The sequence below is a fragment of the Malania oleifera genome, chromosome 1 (assembly GCF_029873635.1).
Source record: "Malania oleifera isolate guangnan ecotype guangnan chromosome 1, ASM2987363v1, whole genome shotgun sequence".
Lineage (NCBI taxonomy): Eukaryota > Viridiplantae > Streptophyta > Magnoliopsida > Santalales > Ximeniaceae > Malania > Malania oleifera.
Window position 1 is genome coordinate 75,061,650 of NC_080417.1, and position 5,169 is coordinate 75,066,818.

The window sequence follows — 5,169 nt, forward strand, 5'->3', positions numbered from 1 at the left end:
GGTTTTTATATTATTGTTGTATTATTTAATGTTTGTATCATTGTTATATATTCATTTTTATTGTTTGTATATTTAGGGTGTTTGTATTATTGTTATATTATTTAATGTTTTTATTATTGATATATATATTCATGTTTATTGTTTGTATATTTATTAGGGTCTCTGATATTGTGGTTGTATTATTGATTGTTTTTTTCATCATTGTTATATATTTAGTGTTTGATTTTTTAATGTTTTTATCATTGTTATATATTCATGTGTATTGTGGTTGTATTATTTAGGGTTTTTGAATATTGTTGCTGTAATATTTAGGTTTTTTTGTATTATTATGGTATACTTATGTTGTTGTATTGCATATAAAGGTTTATTGTACTATTATTGTATATTTATGTTATTTTTATTGTTTTTTAGGGTATTAGATTATGGTTATTGTATTATTTGGAGTTTTTTTTTTTTATCATGTTTCATGTTTATAATAATTTAGGGTTTTCATTCATTGAATTATTAGTGTTTTATGTGTTATCAAGGGTTTTAGATCATTATTTACGGTGTTATTTTTAAGTCTTGGTTATATTATCATGTTTCTTATGTTTGTTTTGGGTTTTGATTATGGCATGGGATTTTTAGGGTTTTGATTATTGCATGGGATTTTTAGGGTTTTGATTATTGCATGGGATTTTTAGGGTCTTGATTATTGCATGGTATTTTCAAGGTTTTGATTATTGCATGATATTCTTGGAGTCTTGATTATTGCATGGTATTTTTGGGGTTTTGACTAATGCATGGGAGTTTTAGGGTTTTTATTAATGCATGAGATTTTTATGGTTTTGATTATTGTATAATATTTTTAGTATTGTATATATTGCATGTTTATTTTAGGGTTTGATTTGTTTCCCATATTATTATTGTTTATTAATGGTAAGGTTTTAATTATTTCTATGATTATTATTGTGTATTTTACATATTAATTTTAGGGTTTGATTTGTTTTCATATTATTATTGTACATTAATGGTAAGGTTTTCACTATTTCCATGATTATTATTGTATATTTATATATTAATTTTAGGATTTAATTGTTTCCATATATATATATTGTGTATTAATTTTAATGTTTTAATTATTTCCCGGTTTTTATTATTATATTTATAGGATATTAATGTTTCATATATTAGTATTATGGTTGTGTATTATTATTATTATTATTATTATTATTATTATTATTATTATTATTATTATTATAGTTTATTATTAAGGTATGTGTTTTATTATTATCATGTTATGCATATTATGGTATTATTATTACGTAGTTTATTATTATGGTTAATTATTATGCATATTATGGTAATTTATATCATGATGGTTTATATTATGTTAGTTTAATATTATGGTAATTTATTGCGTATTATAGTACTACTTATTTTTGTATACTTATTATGATATTTTTTGCATTTTAGTATATTTAGTATTACTTATTATGGAATTTTAATATAGTATATTTAGTATAACTTATCATGGTATTTTTAGCATTTTAGTATATATATGTTATATATTTATGTTAGTATTACGTATTACGGTATTTTTCGTATTTTAATTATTATATTTATTATATCATCACGTTCATATTATATTCATTATTATCTTTATATTATATTATTTTGTATTTTTGTGTGGGTGTGTCCCTATGTTTTTAAAAAGGGTAATGGACATTTCAAGCATCACCGGTACTAGCTCTGAGGGGGGTATTTTTCTAATGAGATACCCATTTTTTGGGGGTCTTATTAGACATTCCTAAACCACACCCCATATCGATTATTTTCCATTTATCGTGTATATTTTATTAATGTATTTTGTTTATGTAAGAAGGAGTAAATTAAAAGGTTATTAAGATTCAATTTGGTGATAATTCATAGTTAATTAGGTGTCGTTCGTAGAACGGGTGTGCAGGGGGTGCAAATACCTTCCCCTAGCATAACTGAACTCCCGATCGTGATCCTGGTGTACGAAGACCGATATTATTATTAATTAAGTAGTAATTAGGTATTTTAACCGCACCAAGTAAAATAGGTTTGTGGCAACTCTAAACTTCCAATTTTTGCCTCCCCGAGGCACCTCGATCTCGGGACGTTGCGACAAGGCACACATACATGCCATAGATCTGAACACACACTGAGCACACACATGCCACAAATCGGAAGATAAACTAGCACTCATCACAATCCAGACATATAGAACCCTAAATCCAAGAAATAAAAAGGGCGGAAATACTTATCTGTGATGGGGAACTCCGTTTGGGACCAAAAAAAAAAAAGCCTTAAGATCACCAAAACTAGAACTATGGTTCTGGGGTGTTCGCAGGGAGTACAAAGAACAAAAGAGAGTGAGAGAAGGGAAAGGGTAACTAGAACTAGGGTTCTAAAGTGCTCCCTGAGAGTAACAAAGGCCAAGAGGTAACGAGACCTAGGGTTTCAGGATCCTCACAGGTGAAAGACAAGAGAGCGAAATAAGGGGGAAGGTTAGGGTTTCAGGGTGCTTGAAGGTAGAGAGAGAAGGAAAGTGAGAGAGAAGAGAGCATTCGGGAGAGGAGAGAGAGAGAGAGGAGAGAAATGAAAAATGGCCCAAAAATTAAAAAAATTGCCTTTTATATGAAAGGTTATGAGGCCAAGTGCCACCACCGATGAGTGACATGTGGCATGATTTCATCCGCGCACCTAACGTGTAACATGGTCACTTCTAAGCTGTCTGATATGTGCTTTCTTCGGATTACCCAAATTTTGCCACTCCATCAATCCGTATTTATTAGCCCAAGCTGCTCGATTTATCAACATGTGTCCGAGGTGACGTCGCCATGACATTGCCTCCTGTTCTCCAATAAATGTTTTATATATATAGTTAGGCTATGTGTCCTCATCTGGAGTTGACACGTGGCCTGGTTCACTGACCTAGACCCCCCTCCCTTGAACCGATTGACTCGATTTGGACCGGTTAAACCGATCCAATTATTTTCTTATCTATTTTCATTATTATATTATTTATTTAATTTTAAAATTGAGAAAAATAGTATAAAAATCACAAAAAATCAGAAAAATATTGAAAAAATATTTTTGAGGTCAGGAAATATATTTTGAAATATCTTGACTAGAAAAAAAAAAAAAATGAGAAAACCTCCTCGAAATTTTAGAAAAGTGTCAAAAAATGCTAATAAAAATTATTAGAAAAATCCGAAAGTATTTTTTGAAAATATTTTCTCAATTTTTAAAGTGGGTGTATGTAATGACCCCAAAAAATTGTATGTAGGGAAATGTAAAAAAATAAATAAAAACAAATAAATAAATAAATAAATTAAATTTTTAAAAAATTAAATTAATTACTTATTAATTTTAAATAAAAATTATTAATTAAATAATATAATTTAATAATAATATAATACTATAATAATATATTATATATATATATATATATATATGTTATAACTTGAAGGATCCCGAGATCCTTCAGGAAACCAGAACAGAGGCGCCCCCCTTCTCGTCGCAAGCCTTCTCCATTTCCCCCTTCTCTCACTCTCCTCATTTTCTCGGCAAATATTCTGTCGATCGGAAAATTGAAGATACCATTAGATACTTATCTCCGCCACTGATATTCCTACCAGATCGGATTTGTTGTGGGAGCGACATAGGCCCCACTCCTGGGAAAAGGAAATTGGTTGTTTTAGGGGGTTTATTGTTATCTGAAATTTATGGGCTTAGGAAAATGTTAAAATAATATTTTATTTGAGGTTAAATTGATTGAATTAGGATTATTGAATTAGGGTTCGGGTGAGCGCCGTAGACATTGTTTTGGGGTCCCTGTTGGCATAGTTTCAGGAAACCAGGTAAGGGAATTAAGTTAAGTCAGTAATTTTATGGAAATTGAATCAATTTAATTGTTATGTTTAAATGTATATATAAGAATTTAAAGGTTATTTTGAAAACCAACCATTCGAAATGGTTTTTACAAACTTATGATATATGGTATGGTATTTTTGAATAAAATGAATAGTGGAAAACTTGTTTGTTTATGTGGTTATGTTGAAATGTGGAAATCGTGTGGTAGATGATTTAATTGGTAGGGATTATTGTATATCTGGATTTGGGATTTTGAAATACTGAACTGTTTGTGAAATACTTAATTTGTTTGCTAAATACTGGAAATGCTTATGAATAATGCAAGGATTTGATATGACGGTCGAGGGCCGGGGTTTTGTTTAAATAGATGTGAGCCAGATTGTACTTGTGGCAGGGGGCCGGGCTTTTGGAATAATAGGAAATATATGTGAATTGATGTTTTAAATGGTGATTTTTATTATCTAAATTGCATGATATGCTTTAGGAACCCTGGGGACCAGTGTATTGTGAGCACGGTACCGTTGCTAGAGATTTGTTATGTGGCCGTGTGCGCCCACACATATGCTGAGAGGTGTAGGGTGGCCTTGTCCGATTTGCCTATGTGAGGAGAATGTACCCTCCTGGGTAAGGGCAATCAGACCAGTAGTTGGAACTGCATATACCTTGCGGAGTATGTTAGCAGAGAGTACATATGACTATTATCAGGGTGGATCCCCCAAGACATTAGTCCAGCCTTTGGGCCACACACCCCATGCCATGGGGGAAGTAAATGGCATGTTTGTCACAGGGAGTGTCTTATATGCATATCTGTTAATTTATGTGAATACGGATAATTAATAAGATAACTTCGAGGGCTTGCTGAAAAAGGTGAGTGCCCTAGTAGCAGTAATGGTATTAGAGCAGAAGGAAGCTACTTATATGAGCCGGTAATCTTCCCTATCCTCGGCTAATTGTGTGTGTGAGTGTAAAATAAGAATGATTTCATAAATGTGTTTATCTACTTAGTGAACTAGTTATTTTCTCTACACTAAATGCATGCTGGCCATACACTGACATTAACTTAGTATTTCCCTTACTGAGCTGTGCCTTATCCCTACTTTATAAACTATCTTTTCAGGAAATCCTAGGAATCAGGTCTAGCAAGCCAGAGGAGTCGGGCAAGTGGTTTAAATTTATGTAGGTGGTATGTATGGACAAAGATTTTATTTTTGTATAGTTTTATGGGATGTAATTATGTGAAAATGGAGATATTTGCGTGTAAAGATAGTTAGAACTCTGTTAATATAA